At 36.7% G+C, this 16,951-nt stretch overlaps 1 protein-coding gene across 2 annotated transcripts in view; it reads right to left on the bottom strand.

Annotated features, from left to right (window-relative positions):
• The window catches only part of LOC128864548 (protein timeless), a 67,581-nt gene that overhangs the window by 10,318 nt on the left and 40,312 nt on the right, over nucleotides 1–16,951 (bottom strand). The window lies entirely within an intron of this gene.

Below are 16,951 nucleotides of genomic sequence, written 5' to 3'. Positions count from 1 at the left end.
GGGAGTTCTAGCTTAAAAAGTTATCGACCAATCGTTCTAAAATGTTTCGGGATTTTTTCTTTATTCAATTCTAATCTATATGAACCTAATTCTGGGATTACCACAATTAGGTTCATATTCTTAGGAAATATGTTTTTAATAAAAAACAAATTCCTGTTGATTTCAGAGAAAAATTGCAACTTCAGGAATTCCCACCAGCAAGACACTCAGATGGCGATCGTCCATGAACAGCACGCTCTAACGCCACTATCTCCCGTGGCAATAGCTTCAAGAAAATTTAAAAGTGTACCTAAAAATATAAATAAAATATCCTCTAAACTTAAACAATTTCTGATTATTCCTTCTTTGTTCAAAAAATTCTCGAAAAACACCAAAATTTTGGCCTCCTAAACCGGTTTCTCCCCTTAAGAAATTGCCTTCGATACAGTTTGTGCTCTCCTATATATTATATGAACATTCTATACGAGTATTACAGTATTTCCATCAAGTGTTAACTACAGATTACGCTTAACAGAGAGAACCACACTCATAAATGTTGAACCCATTCAGAGCCGTAAGAACTCAAACAAAATGATTGGCGTGAATTATGTTCTATGTGGTAAATTATTCATAAAAAAATATTGCGTGTTAAATTAATTTTAAAGCATGGAAAAAATACCATTTGCAGGAAAGCAAACAAAAAGAAAAAAATAAATAAAATCAGATAACTATTCATTGTGACAAAGTTATGGATCTGTACTATACGATATTTGGGAGTACGAATATTATTCAACTGTTAAAGCCATTACTGGCGCTCTCAACCGACAACAACTAAAGCATTTGAAGTGACCTGCTGCTTTACCAATGAAAAACTACTTGGAGTAACAGAACTGGGAACTGCTACAGCATCTGTTATATTCCTGAGTATACCATAATAATTAAACAGGCCTACGAGAGGTAGTTACAAGAATAGGGCTATTTCTTATTTAAACGCAGAGTATGAATTTGGCCTTTCAAATGGTACATCATGTATAGATTTAAGTATGTAATTATATGAGAAATTTGTAATTTATTCTGTTAATTTTTTTAGAGGCTCCAAATTGTTATTTTTATATATATGGTATCAGTAGTAGTTGTGGTAAAACATTAAGACGCACACCACAAATAGAAGGAGGAGCTCGACCAAACATCCAATAAAGGGTGTAAGGGCTAATTATATATATATGAATATAATATATATGAAGTAGTACGTAGTTTTAAAAATTGATTTACGGTGCTTTCTAAAAAGTTATGAATATTTTTATTTATTACATGTAAACATTTAAATTTAAAATTGATTAATTACTACAAAATTTCCAGCAGCTCTTTTCAGAACTAATTTTTGTAGCAGTTTGTACCTTAAAATCACATTAAGAAATTTTTTTTATCAGATAATAAAATGCATGTGGCCCTATGGAGCAGCTCAGAACTCTAGGAATTGATGATGAAAATGAACCGCTTTTCCTATCGCTTCTTTAGTACCATTTATTAAATCAGTCTAGAATGGCGAGTAAAACATTATTTTTTCTGAGTCCTAATGTGGAGAACAATTTTAAAGTCCAGATACGTATTCAAAGAAAAACGTAAGAAATTCTTCTGATTGTGTAAAGCCTTTTTATACTTGGGTCCCTTTCTGCTCACTCATTTGCTTATGCCCAAACTGAAGTCGGCTGGTGAAAAGGGCAAAAATTCGCGTGTCGTCAACATATCGTCGTGTGTGAATATGTTCAGATACATAAATTCCAGAGACATCAACGGAATCAAACACTACTACCCGGGCACTGCGTACAGCCAGTCGAATTTGTTCACATTCTTGCTACACGTCATCAGCAAACCAACCTCTTGGACGCACATTCAGATATTGTCGACGCCGAACTCTTTGAGCATAGCGACACTACTTATGCGCTTTCATACTTTCATGAATAAACTTCTATTCAAAACTCCCAAACAGGGTTCACACACCGTAGTCTTTTCTGCCATCGATCCCAAAGTGGAGGGTAAAGGTAGCACCTACTTGGACAATGGAGGACTTGGACAAATGCATTCAGATGCCAGGAATCCAGCTAATGTGAGAATTATTTAAATACACCTCTGGGCTGTAGAAAATTGAGAATTTCAGTAATGGAAAAATTTAATGCGCAAAGCGTACGAAAGGTGAAGAATAAAAGGAAAGAAAAAAAGCCACTGAATGTAACGTCATGCAAACATATACGGAAGCTTTTCATTCCAATATTTTTAAGCCGTTGAGACAGACTATATTTGTGTTTGCCACGTTTTCTGGGAATGCAAGTGAAAATATTAGGATTATTTTCTATAAAATATGCCAAGTTGAACTTAAAAATTTAAAATTTCTGATGATATTGTTGGAGTAGAAATTAAAAAAATAAAAAAAAACAAAAAACAAAAACAATTATGTTCCTCTTTAAAAACATTATATAACTGATTTTACTACGCTAACTTTTTACTATTTTTCTTTTATAGAATATCACTTAACATAAACTACATTCACATACAACTATGTTAGCAGCAAAAAGAAGCATTTAAGTATACATTTAACCGTGTAGTCCCTATCCATGCTCCAACTACCAACATCACACATTTCCTTACTAATTCTCTCCTCACCTGCCCTACTTATATGTATTCACACATCTCTTCTTCACGTTTCTTAATTTACACCCTTACTAACTGATCTTTTATTTAATGACATAATCTAAACCGATCTATTTCTCTTTATTACATAACAATAACAACAATTTACATGTTGACTCTCACTGTTAACTTTTACGCTCATATTTGTTAACTTAGTTGTAAGAATTACATAATTCTTGGAAATCATTAATAAAGCTGCGGTCCAAAGCTTTATATAAATAGTTAAATTGCAAGTGTATTTTATGTGCATTTGTGCGAATATACTACTTTCAACTTACGCTGCTCTACTCAATCAGCGGATTCACCTTAAACTTTGCAATTAAGTATTTCGCAAATAACAAAGGTTTCGAAAATCAAAGCTAATACTAGAGAACTAAGGCCAACAAATATTAAATAAATTCAAAGCTATTGCCATTAAAATTTCCACACATCTCAGGCACTAAAAGTGCAATTTTAATGATTTTATTGTTTTCAAAATCGTGAATTTTTTTCCTTTTTTAAAAACCTCATAACCTGTTGACTGCGAAAAATTGGGTTGGGCGTCATTTTAGCGCTTGATTGGCACTAACAATGGTTGTGCGACACACGAGCTGCAGTATTCTCAACTGCCATGCATGCGACAGCGTGCTGGCAACGCTTTGTTGCTGTTATTGCTATTGCTGCACAAACATCAATCAGTCACATACATCAATTTAATTATTAAGTAAACAACACTTGGAGTCAAAAAGTTCTCGACGGCGAAGAATTGAGAATAAGGCAAAAAAACAACAAAAAAAGTAGTACACGAAAAAAGGCAGAAATACTTAGTAGCAACAGTGGCAGTGACAATGGTCGCCACATACACACTTGCACTATTATGAATGCGAGTACTTACGTATCCCCACAAGCAGTGGGTTGGCTTGAGCACTTTGAACCCAAAATTATAAAGGGTATGTCGTATACATATAAAAATTTGTTTGTATGTTTACTGCATGTTTGTACCATTTGCAGACGCCCCTTCAGTCCTACAAATTATTTGTACATTTATGCCTTTTTAATGCACGAAAATTATGTATTTACACCAAAAATACTATGCCAGTAAGACAATTTGCCATCAGTGGCAAGAAAATTTTAGCGCATGTTTGTGTGTATATACATACACGTATGTGCATATGTATGTGTGCACGTAAATGGAGGTGTTGGCATTTATTGCTGCCTCAGACCGTTAAGCGGTAGTTGCTACAGTTATTGACTTAAAGGTTTCCACTTAACTGCTACCTTCATACATATTCGAGTACACAAGCGCATATAAATTTACACATACATACACACATACGTTCCATTGTGCTTTCGAGGTGTTGATTACAAGCAATAAAAAAATAGGAAAAAATCAGAAATTGCTCGTATTGTTTCGCTTCGATTTTACTGTTTAACCGTCAATTGGCAGTTTTCGAAAGCAATAAATTTGATGAATTGCTCACGCTTCAAGCGGCATACGAGCGGGTATTTACACTTAACTCTTCTTGTTTGCAACTTCACATTTCGAGCGTTTGCTTGCAGGCGGGAGTGCATACACATACATATACATATGTATGTATGTGTCTATACTTGTATATGTTGCAGTCGATTTGAACTTTATTGCACTTTAGGACTGAGCCTCTGAGACTGTAATTGGTTAACAAGCCTCGCGAAAGGTGGATCAAAAAGTTGATACACCGTGAAAAAGTGAATTTTATATTTTAATGTAAAGAAGTTTTGTTCTTCACTTTTATGCCATCTGTGGAAAATGAGGTATACATACAAATGTTACTGTACTTAGCCAGTTTTATACACATTTTTTACTGCTGATTTTCAAGCAGCTACATGTACAGACGAATCCTCTGGACTCCTATCAGTATAGAGCATTTATACGACCTTAACTAAGACGGAGACATCGCACTCTTATCATGGAATGACACATGCAGAGCAAACTTCATAACCTAAGCTCCCAAGCCAAAAACGATGGACTGCGAATCAATGTCGGGAAAACTAAGTCCATGGAAACCAATACCTTGCTACAAAAAAGGTTAAATTTACCTATAATAATAATGGGAACCCATTGATAGTGTAAACAGTTTCTAGGAAGCCAATTTACCCTGAACGGTGGAGCAAAATACCATATCGATGCGGGAACCAGAGCCGAAGCAGCTTTTACAAGCCTCAAAAAGAATTTTTAAATCGAATGTTCAAACCGTTGTTGTTGTTGTAGCAGCATAAACCTTCCCCATGCATATACGAATGCTGCTGAAATGACAGTCCTTGGCGGGTACAAATCCGGGTCGTTCCGGTTACGTAGAACCGACTGTCGAGGGAACATTAAATCCGTCCTACTATATGGCTGTAAAATGTGGTTGGTGTCTGTATCTGCAACGCGGAAGCTGCCGACATTTGTGAGCCGATGTCTAAGAACAAATCTCCGAATCTGGTGGCCCGACAATTGGATTTTAAATGAACAACTCCTCAATCGAAGCAGAAAAAAACCAATTGGCATTGAAATACGAGAGCGTAAATAAAACTGGCCATACCTTTCGCAAGACAGCGACTGACATTAGCAGAATGGCACTGGACTGGAACCCACAAAGATCGCGCCCTAAAGGACCTCGGCGACGTAACATTAATGAAGAATTTGTAGAATTTGCCAAACCTCTCTCATGGACCCAAATTAAGACGAAAGCGAGGAGTAGACAACATTGGAAAGCATTTGTTTCGGCACTATGTGCCCAAAGACGACGAATAGCAACTAATAATAATAATAACATATGTAGACGACACTGTTCTTATGTCATCAAATCATAGCGTTTTGCTAGCCCTAAAATTTTTACAAGAATATATCCGTACTATGGAGACGTGGCTTAATAAATGGCAAATTCAAGTAAATCTTACTAAATCTACGCAAGTCCTGTCGAGGAATTTCCACAAGCTGATGCCGTTAAATACCTGGGCACACATTTAGACAAACATTCCACGTGGCACAACTCGGCTCACTTCCCCATACTGGTTAATAGACCCTAGATCAGTATCGTCGTTGGAAAGCAAGCTCGTACTATGCCCATATGGACTTGTGTCATTGAACTTTGGGGTTCAGCGGCTAAGACGAATACGGACATTATTGGAAAATTTCAATCAAAAACACTGAGAATGATTGCGGAAGTCCAAAGGCGTATAAAAATTGAAGTAATATGCAGTTATCTCAGAATACCTACGGCAAAATATTAAAAAAAAAGATACAGTGAAAAATATGCTAACAGAGTATCAATCCACGTCAGTAATCTTGCCACCTATGTTCTTCAGCACAACACCTCTATACCACGACTCAGCAGAGGTAGACCTCTACAAAAAACCTTAAAGTAAACCACAAAAAAGAATATAATGATACAAACCTAAAAAAACAAAAAAAATGCTCACTACACGTCGGCTCATGTGTAGTTGTGTGTCGACTTCAGCTTCGCGAGCTTTTAAAGATCCCTCTCTTTTTCTTAGATTAAGATATTATTAAAATTGCTTATTGTTAAAAAAACAGATTTTAATAATTTTAGAGTAAAAAAAGTTTTTTCAAAACACTTTTACTAAAAAAATTTTAAAAAAAAATTTTACTAAACAAATTTTATACAAAATTTAAAAAAAACTTTTAAAACAGATTTTAATAATTTTGGAGTAAAAAAAGTTTTTACAAAAAAAATTTACTAAAAAAATGTTACCAAAAAATTTACAAAAAAAAATGTCGATTACATAGGCCGACAAAAATTTTAGCAAACTTTACATCATCTTCTCTAACTTCTCAAAATCCCACTTGTTTTTTAGATTTAGATATTATTAAAATTGTTGCTTATTGCTAAAAAACAAACAGGTTTTAATAATTTTGGAGTAAAAAAAATGGTTGCAAAAAAAATGTGTTAAAAAAATAGTACAAAATATTAATCAAACAAATTTCACAAAAAATTTTTCAAACAAATTTTCGATTAAGTAGGCCGACAAAATTTTTACCAGAAACCGGGTGAGTACTTTTCCAAAAATTGTACTCTCAATTGCCCTAGAGCCGCAAGTTTTTGAGATATTTTAACCTAAAAGTGCAAAAAATGCAAGTTTTGCTATATTTCAGGTTATGGATCATCACGATATCTTTTCTTCTAAGAAAAGATAAAAAAACCACACCCTAAATAAGCGGCAGGCTAATCACCTATCCTGTCAGAAATCAAAACCAGATTAATGAAATCTACGCAAGACTAAGACTTGTCGAGGACCTATGCTCCCGACAGGAGTGAACAAGGAAAAAAAATGCATCATCTCAAAGCACGAGCCTTCCTTCCTCCAAATGACCTTGAGTTTGCTTCAATACCTTGTCCTGCACCCTCCAACTCCAACCTCCAATTATGTGGGAGCTATTATTTGTGACTTTTTCAAAGCTTTAACGAGTTGCTTTCTTTTTAGATTAAGATATCATTAAAATAGCTTATTGTTAAAAAAAAATACCCATTTAAATAAATTTGGAGTAAAAAAAAAAGTTTACAAAAAAATTGTACTAAAAACATTTTACAAAAAAATTTTACAAAAATAAAATTCATAGGTCGGCAAAATTTTTACTGGAAATCAGAGTATACTTTTTAGAAAATTTTAATTTCAAGTGGCTCAAGTTTTTTTCTAACTTCCAATTATATGCGAGCTAGCATTTGAGACTTTTTCAAACCACCCGCACATTAATCACTACCCTGTGCTTGCCAAATGCCAAATATGGCGTGAATAGGTTGTTGATTATATTTCATTTACACTTGGTTTAGAATATTTTAGCAGTTTTTTGTTTAAGTCTTTTACACCTAATCGACTTAAAGGTTGGGAAAGACTTTTCGCAATGCCGTAAAAAATAATTAAAATAGCACACAAAATTAAATGGCGTGGAATAGCAAAAAGAGGGAAAATATTTACCAAGAAATGGAAAGAAATGTCGCATATACACACATGCATATGTACATATTATATATATGTGCAAATATTTGCAATGGATTTTTTTTGCTTTCTTTAATTTAGGTTTTATTTTTTGCATCAACCTTTTTATTGTAATTTCTTTTAAATTTATTATATGCCGCTTCAAGCCAAAAGAGGGTCACTTACAAACACACTCCTACGCCAAAACCGGTACGGTTAGTTTTATCATATTGAATTAACATATTTTGCAAATTTTATGCTAATCGCTGCCGAAAATGATCAAAACTTTGCGATGCAAAATTTAGAGGTGTGTAAAATATTTTCGTCTTCAAGCACTTCAAAGTTGTATAACAAAGGTAAGCAAGGCTTTATAGCAGATACACGGATATGCGACTTTTTCGGTGTGTGTTTTATGAATGAATGTATGTATGGATACCAGCACCTACTTCTTCTAACCATGCGGTTACATGGATTCCCAATAGGAAAATGGAACCATTTATCAGTAATTATATTATTATATTTATATTATAAAATTTCCGAACATATCTTGGGGGAGAATTGTCCAGAAGGAAGTTGAAACGTCAGGGAAAACTTGGAACGAAATCAAGCTTCTTGCAAAAAATAGAAGCAAATGGAGGTGTTTTACTGAGGCCCTATGCTCCAGTGGAAGAAACAGGAACTGATGTTGATGATGATAAAATTTCCTGGCAATTGTTTACATTATATATATATATATATGTATTATTATTTTCTCGGTAGATAGCTGTAAGGTATCGATCAAAGAATTTAAAATTTATGCTCGTTGCCAAAGTGTCATTCCACCCTAAAAAGTGTTTTGCTATTTTTTGTTTAATCCATTCAGTTGTTCGTTTCAGGGTGTTAACGTGGAAGTCAACAAAGAGAAAATTCGGTAAATTTTCTTATTTTGTTCTTCTTTTGATAAAGGCGAAAATGCAAGCCAGGCAAAAATACAAATTTAATAGATTTTTACCCCCCGGAACTATAATACATATAACTAGCGCTTACACCCATTACTGCGTATTTGGTTCAGCTCTTCCGCCTAGTTGTGGTGGGTGTCTTCATGTTTTCACACAAATGCTGGTTCCAGATGAATTTTTATGCGAAGATTTTTCATGGCAGAAATACACTCGGAGGTTTGCCATTGCTTGCCGAGGGGCGACGGCTATAGAAAAAAACGTGTGCTCTCATTTTGCCATTTGATGCTCGAAGATTCGAGCCCGTGCACTACCGAATGATAATCACGCATCAACCCATTCAGCTGCTACGGCGGCCGCCTGCTATTTACATTATCCTTTAATAATATAGGTCTTAATTTAAGTTAATTTCATATATCAATGGCTCCAGCATAGGGAGGAACAAAAATTGCCCTGTATTAACGCGGGCTAATATCAGAAGAGATATTTATTTGGCAGCATTGAATATACCAGTGAGTTACGCCAGTTTTATGGAGGGTTTTCCAAACACAGGGTTTTTTTGATGTTCAAAGAAAAATGTTATTTTTTAATGTAAATGATCGGTTGTTTATTTCATTATAAAGAGGAAGGTATGCCGTTAATAGTGGAAAATAATATCCGGCAAATGACCACCACGACCACGGGACAATATCCTTTTCATGAAATTTTCCAACCGAATTGCAAAATGGCTGCCCTATGTCCTCGAAAGCCGCACGAATTCCATCTTTGAGGTCTTGAATCGACACTGGGCTGTTGGCGTAGACCTTCTCTTTCACGTGGTCCTAAAGAAAAAAGTCACAAGATGTTAAATCAGAAGATCTCGGTTGTCAATTGTGATCACCTCTTCGAGAGATAACACGGTCCGGAAACTTTTCCCGTGAAATATCAATGGTTTTGTTGCTTTTGCGGCACGTAGCGTTGTTTTGTTGAAAATAAACGTTGTCCAGATTAATACCATCCAATTCGGACCATAGAAAAATCGTTAATCATCTTTCATAGCGCCTGTTAAGACCTGTTATTGGAATACCCTTTACAACCATACTCGCTAGCGGTGAATCTCACTCGATAACTTTGTTATTGCTTTCACTCGAATGCGCCTAAAACTTCTCATAGAAACCAATAAAAGTTGGGAAGCGGAATAAAACTGTATCTCTCTCCCTCTCTCTCTGTTGGAACAACGGTAATAAGTTTAACGCGATTCGTAAGAGAAGATTGACATAAACACTCTACATGAATTTATTATACCGATTGAGGTTTTTGAGATATATTATCAGTAAGTATGTAGCTGCAATACAATCACTGGCTTACTTTGGATTAAAAAAAATACTTTCGATCGAACGAAAAGGTGATGTCCCAAGAGAGCTAAAACTTGTGCTTCCTTTTCCTCTTTCTAAGGTTCACATCGGCGAAAGGGTTACAAGTTCTTCTTCTTATTCTTTTATTATAGGTTTTCACCTGTTTTTCTTCACACAATTACATAGTTATAAATTACAAAGTATTATTAAAATTCAAAATGACGAAATGTTATTGTCCTTCCACTGATGTCGAAATCCAGCTTGCGCGCCATCTCTTTGGTGGTCTTCCAGGTCCGCGCTTTCCATGTGGTGTATAGTCCCTCGCTATTAGGATAATTCTGTCGTCACTAGCTCTAGAAACGTGATCGTTCTAAGCTCGTCTTCTTTTTCTTATAAACTTCACTACGTCATTAACGCCAGTTTCGTCACGAATGACCTCGTTTCTAATGCTGTCAAGACGTGTTTTTCCTACGATGGATCGTAGAACTTGCATTTCAGCTATACGCAGTAGCTGTTTTGTTTTTGCGTTTTCAGCTCGTGCTTCGGCTCCATAGGTCAGGATTGGTCTTATTACAGTCTTGTATATACGCGTCTTGCTTTCAGTGGTCATATATTTGTTCCACCATACAACATACCTAATGCAACCTGCAATACTTGCGCCCTGCATACATCTATCTCTGAATTCCTTAATAATGTCGCGGTCACTGGATATTTCTATCCCCAGGTATTTAAATTTCATAACAAGTTCGAGATTAATAATTTTCCGTGCGTGCATGTATCGGGTATTTTTCTTTGCTGCATGAGCGCTACAGATATCGATATCTATGGGTTGAGGGCTGAGAATGGCAAACTGTGTTGACAAATCTGTGCAGTAAGGTTTGGAAAGTCATAATGAATCGTTTAATGCCAGAATTACGCTTCCAAATTGTGGAAAGCTACTTTGAAAAAAATAAATCAGCTCGCGAAGTTCATAAGGAGAAGTGATGAAGAAGACGGCGAAATGTCGATTCGTTGTTATTGTTGTTGTACTAGCAAAAGTATGCCCCATACTTGTACGAGGAGTGCTGCTGGAGTGGCGGACCTTGGCCGGATACAAATCCGGGTGGGTCCGGTAACGTAGAACCAACAGTCAAGGGAACAATTCGTCGTCATTCTCAACTGGTTGGCCTTTCTCCTTCGACTACGTGGAAATTTTACGTTAAGATCTTGGCTTACGTGCCTCTAAAATAGAGCCAAATGCCCAGCGTTTACGTCACTCTTTTGCTGATTGGGCTCATTAAGATATTATTCAGATTTATTTCTAAAAAGTAGTCAAAAATTGGACTAAGCGAATGGACCACCTAACTCGTAGCCGCGGTAGACATACGCCGGGTTCAGAAAAATAAATGCCATTAAAATATCTACCAGATAATAATAAAAAAAATGCATTTCAAAAATATTTCCGTTTTGTATTGTCATTTTCACTTCTCAAGCTCCTAAAAAACACCCTATATGTATCCATGCATTTTTGTGTCATTATGAATCTCCACTAAAGGCGATCAACAAACTATGATATTACATAATTAATTGTCAAAATATTCACCGCAAATTTGGCAATTTGCGCGTTTCTATTTTTCTCATTTATTCCCATACATAAACATTTCTAAATTTATAAATTTGCAAATTAATTACAAACACATACACACTTATGGGTTGGTTATCACATAAGCTGCCATCATTTCTCGCTAATCGCATGCGATTTGTACCCATTTGAGTTCATCAGATAAATTAAATTAATTTGTTTTTTGGTTTTTGGTTTTTTGCTTTAAAAGGCAACAACTACTTCTTATTACTCGTATTGGTCTGCTAATGCGGATACGCAGCGGAGCATTAAATGAACTGATCGACGACACCCTTTTCCCGACACCAATCGCTTGACGATTTACTACATTACAAATTTGAAAGCATTTTAATTTTTTAAATTTTTTTTTGTTTTTCATTTCAATGTGCATAAATATTTTTTGGATATCTCTTTCAGGCCAATCTATGCATGTCCATATGCATGCTCGGGTGAAACTTAATTTATATTCTCGTCCATATTGCGGCAATCGCTTCGCATTAATTACGTAATTTCAAATTGCTACTGTAATTTTCAACAATACTCGTAGCCAAATTCACACTCGGAGTTGGTTATGTAGATACATATATACATATGTATATATGTATGTATGTATGTGTGTTATTAGATTTTTGTAATTAATTAATTTTCGCATTTCGCGTTGTTATCTTTAAACTCGTAAAATTGTTAACGTTTGTTGACTACTGATTGCCAATTGTTGATTGCCGGTTATTGGCCACTTGTGCAGTACCTCTTTCGGCTGGAGGCAACAACAATTTTTATTGCACATTTTGTATTTATAATTTTGTTATTTTTTTTTTTTTTTTTGCTCTTCGAATGGTGTGCCATTTGCCAGCAATATTTTGTTGTTGTTTAAATTGCTTTTCTTTTATGTTAATTAAATGTTGTGTAGCCGCGGCGTTCAATCGGCCATAAAAGGAGCGCTACAATGTGTGTATGCATGTGTATGTGTGTGTATGTGAGCATTTGCCTTTGTGTAGTAAATGCATAAAATCATAAAATATGTGGGCTAAGAATCGTTTTCCACTCAAGTATTTCTGCAGCGCATTTATATAATTTTATTACTCGTTATTGCATTTCGGATGGCTGCTATTCAATGCTAATATCGCTGAGTTGTAGGTGCCTCGTAGTGACTTGCTCATACCCGGCGTACTTTGCAGCCCACTCAAAGAAAAAGTTGCAATTGTAAAGTTTATTGAAGCGCTTTGGAAAACATAATACCTGAGTTACTGAATATACAATATTTCTCACTAGAACCACTTTCACTTTGATTCCTATGAGAATCAATTGGTTCGCTGCGCCGAGAAATAAGATACATATGTGATTTCAGCAAGCGAAACTGGTCCGGACTGCAGCCTCAGTGTTTATACCCGTACTTTATCTGAAAGCATTGCCTTTGTATGCGTGCGTGACAATGCTATGCTTAATTTTGTAATTTTCAAAACTCCAAACACAATTATTTTAGCAACGGGTTGACGGATATAAGTTTTAAGTTCTACTCCCACACATTCAATTTATATTAGCGACAGTTTTCGCGATTACCATTTTTACTTCTACGCCGCCTCCAAATGGTCGCTGGTTTTTTATGAGGAGTCTCTTAGAAGAGGAGTCAATTAGAAAAAAAACTCTTTCTATCAATTAGGGTTCCGTGCGCACAGTGGGTTTCGAACCTGCCCACTTCCGAATGATTGTCACACAACAACCCATTCGACTACGACAGCCGCAATTTTTTAATGTTATTTTTTTTTAGTGAGTAATTGAGAAAGCAAAATTTGTGTTTGCAAACTGAGCTCCGCGAGTGAAAGACGATTTGAAGCGGTATTCTTATGTACACACCCTAAAGGTCCAAAAATGTCACATGCATTTGCAGGAAAATATTTGAAGAAGTCTAAGACGATTAGAAATAAATGGGTGCAACGATACATCGAAATTAAACGTTGTCAAAAACACGATTCGAGTACGTTTACATGCAGGAGATCTCAAATTCCGGAGCACATTGAGAAAAGAACTTGCATGGACTAAGGCAAATTCAAAACTAAATTGAACAAGCGTAATATTCATGGAGGAATCTTCTCTTTGGGCGCATAGAAGCATCCGTCGGTCTCGGTGTACTGCTGATAAATGACAAATTCAACGAACTGTTAGGCATCCAGTTAACACTCATGTTTGGAGCTGCTTCTCCGAAAAAGGATTTGACCATTAATTTGTGTTTACCGCCAGTTTGAATGCAAGTTTTGATAAATGAAAATTACCAAAAAGCGTTATTATCGTCAGCTGCGAAGATGTTTGAAAGAATTAGCTAACCCTGGATTTTACAACGATCCCAAGTATCGAAATGGTTTTGATATATGGGATTGACCTTCACAGTAGCCTCACCCCAGCCCTATGGGAAATGTTTGGGCAATAGTTAAGCAAAAACTCAAGGGAAAACAAATATGAACGGTCAAATAGTTCGCAAAGCAAAGTCGGCTGATTCGAAGCCGATTATCTCTACAACTTGCGCAAAAACTTGTTATGAAGCTTTGAGAGAATAATGGAAATGTAATTACTCCGACCAACTAAATCCATACCAAAATCTATAAGTTTCGCGGCCGATAAGAGAGGACGTTGCAACCACCCAATTTTTTGTTTTGTTAGGTTGGTATACTCTTCATACGAACGTTTATGAAGTTTAATTTCATTCGATTTATTCATTCAGTGATTAAATTTTTATTTTTGAAAGGTTTAAAAGCAAAGGAAAATTATGGTTGAATGTTGAAAGTTTATAAGGACTTTTTGCTATCAATTCGTATAGTAGAAAGTTGGTTGCTGAATCTAAAAGGAAGCGTATAAGCCTTGACGAGGATGCCCGTCAAGGACGTCCAGAAAACGCACCAGAAATAGTAGACAAAATACAGGATATCGTATTGAAAAATCGTCGAGTGCCTGAAAGAGATTTAGCAGAACCCCTAGGCATCTCATTGAGCAGTGTAAACAATATTTTGACCAAAGTGTTGGGTTTCAGAAAGCTGTGTGTTCAATGGGTACCGCATTCGCTAACAATGGAACAAAAACACATTCGAATGCGGCTTTCTCAGCAACATTTAGAGCGTTTTCGAAAAGATAAAGTGGATTTTGTGCGTCGATTATTCACTAAGGATGAGACTTGGGTATATCACCAATGATCCTTAATTAAAACAAGATTTTTTTTTTGTTTTTTTTTTTTTTGTCGGGACAACTAGGAAGTGCAGCACTCAGATATTAATTAAGTCCATTGTACTAGACTTGGATTCCCTTTTAATTTTCTTTAAATCTACCCGATCTCCGAAGAAATCTGAGTAGATCTTGTGGTGCCAAGGAGCCAGGATGGTCGCTTTTTAACACATCAGTGCCAAAGACCTCAAAGCGCCTCGAGCGAAGGCGGGGCAGACACACAGGAAGTGGTCCGCCGTCTCATCCTCTTCTTCACAAGCTGGGCAGAGTACACTGTCTGAGATGCCCAACCTTTCCATGTGCTTTGCCCACAGAAAGTGGCCCGTCATCAGTCCAACCAGCCGTCTGCACTCCCCTCTGCTTAATGACAGAAGGGTTTGCGACAGTCGATCGGACATGACAGGTAATATCAGTTTTGTCCATCTGCAACCTCCCTCAGCCTGCCAAGCTCGCTTGTGGGTGGTAGTTACCCATTTGGTAACCGTGGCCGTGATGGCCGCAGAAGGGAGTGGCAAAACGGGCTCTGGGCCAAAGAAGTTGGCCTCAGAGCCCATCTTAGCTAAGGAGTCAGAGGTCTCGTTACCCGTGTCCCGGGGCCCATGTTAGCATCAGGCTATTATGTCTACCGACATAGTTCAGCCTGGATTTACAAGACTTCAGTACCCCTGATGTGGTTGGAGGGCTGTCTAAGGCCATAAGCGCAGCTTGGCTGTCGCTGCAGACACATATAGATTTACCTCTCCATCGTTTTTCCACAACAAAGTTCAACGCTTCTTGAACTGCATACACCTCCGCTTGAAACACAGATGCATGCATTCCAAGAGCAAAGTGCAGTTTTGTCCTGCTGGATTTCACGTAGACCCTAGAACCAGAGCCATGCTCGGCCCTGGAGCCATCCGTAAAAATGCGAAAACAGTGTTTGCCGGGCTCATTTTCTGAATCTCCCCACAACTGAGCCTCTGGTAGCACTACACTGTATCTCTTTTCAAGTACGACTCTTGATGGCATGGAGTCAAGGGGCATGGTGGTAAACCAATCAGAGCACCTAGTGCCGGGCCTGAAGTAGTCGGAAAAGCTCCGGTGCAACAGATGGCCACAGTGCGTTGTAGTCTTGATAAGGTCCTCCTGACTCCCACTAGAGAGAGTCTACTCATCCAGACCACTGATGCATAGGTGATAGTGGGTCTTATCATAGCCATGTAGATCCATAGGACCTTGCTAGGAGAGAGACCCCACGTTTTCCCAAAGACACCTTTGCACTGCCAGAAAGCTGTCAGTGCTTTGGATGCCTTTGTTTCAACGTGTGATTTCCTTAGGAGCTTACTAAAGAATGGTGTGAAGCTGATTCTTCGGCTCCGAAACGAGTTCGTCTCCAGAAATTGGTCAAGAAGGTATTAGTATCAGTACTTTGGGATGCGAAAGGATTTTTTTTGTAGTTTACCAGATAAAAAAAAATAAATTCTGAATATTATTCTAAACTTTTAGACCAACTGCGAAAAAACTTCCACTTTGCTCGCGAAAAAAAAGTTTGCAAAATAAAAACATTCTTTTTCTTCAGGACAGATCACAAGAAGAGTTTGACCATGGCTAAAATTCGTGAATTAAAGTTCGAATTGTTGGAGCAACCACTGCATTCACCAGATTTGGCCACCAGCGACTTCCAACTGTTTCCAGACCCAAAAAAAAACTCATTCGTGGAAACCGCTCTTAATCAAATGATAAGGTCATAACAGCTGAGGAAGCGTATTTTCGATGTTCTCACATATAAATTAGAATCTCGTTGGAAAAGGGTTATTGATGATCAGGGAGACTATACTGAATAATAAAGTGTATTTCAAACCATAAAATTGTGTTTTTCTTATTGAACCGCAAAACTTATTCAACAACATAGTATATTTAATATATTTTATACTCGCATATAAAAATTTTGCCTTTTTGCTTATGACCGGTAGACTGAAGAAGTAGCCAGAAAATTCAGTTCAAGCTCACAGGATACGTTTGCCTCCAAGCCAGTTAAAGAAAATTACATAGCTTATCGATAGGTGACGCCGTGGTCAAGATATCGTATTGCTGGTCCTATTTGACTTGAACTCGAAACACGAAGAGAAATATTTTATCCGAAAAATGACTGAGCAAAGAGAAGCGTTTACTAGTATTTTATTAGGGTTTACTAGTAATATAAAATATGTAAATAAATAATAAATAAACGCAAAATTAGCGATAGAGGGAATGTACGTATGGTATTTCTGCTAACATTGTTGTAGTTA

Source organism: Anastrepha ludens, chromosome 5 (genome assembly GCF_028408465.1).
Source record: "Anastrepha ludens isolate Willacy chromosome 5, idAnaLude1.1, whole genome shotgun sequence".
NCBI classification, from domain to species: domain Eukaryota; kingdom Metazoa; phylum Arthropoda; class Insecta; order Diptera; family Tephritidae; genus Anastrepha; species Anastrepha ludens.
This window is presented reverse-complemented; position numbering and strand designations above follow the sequence as displayed.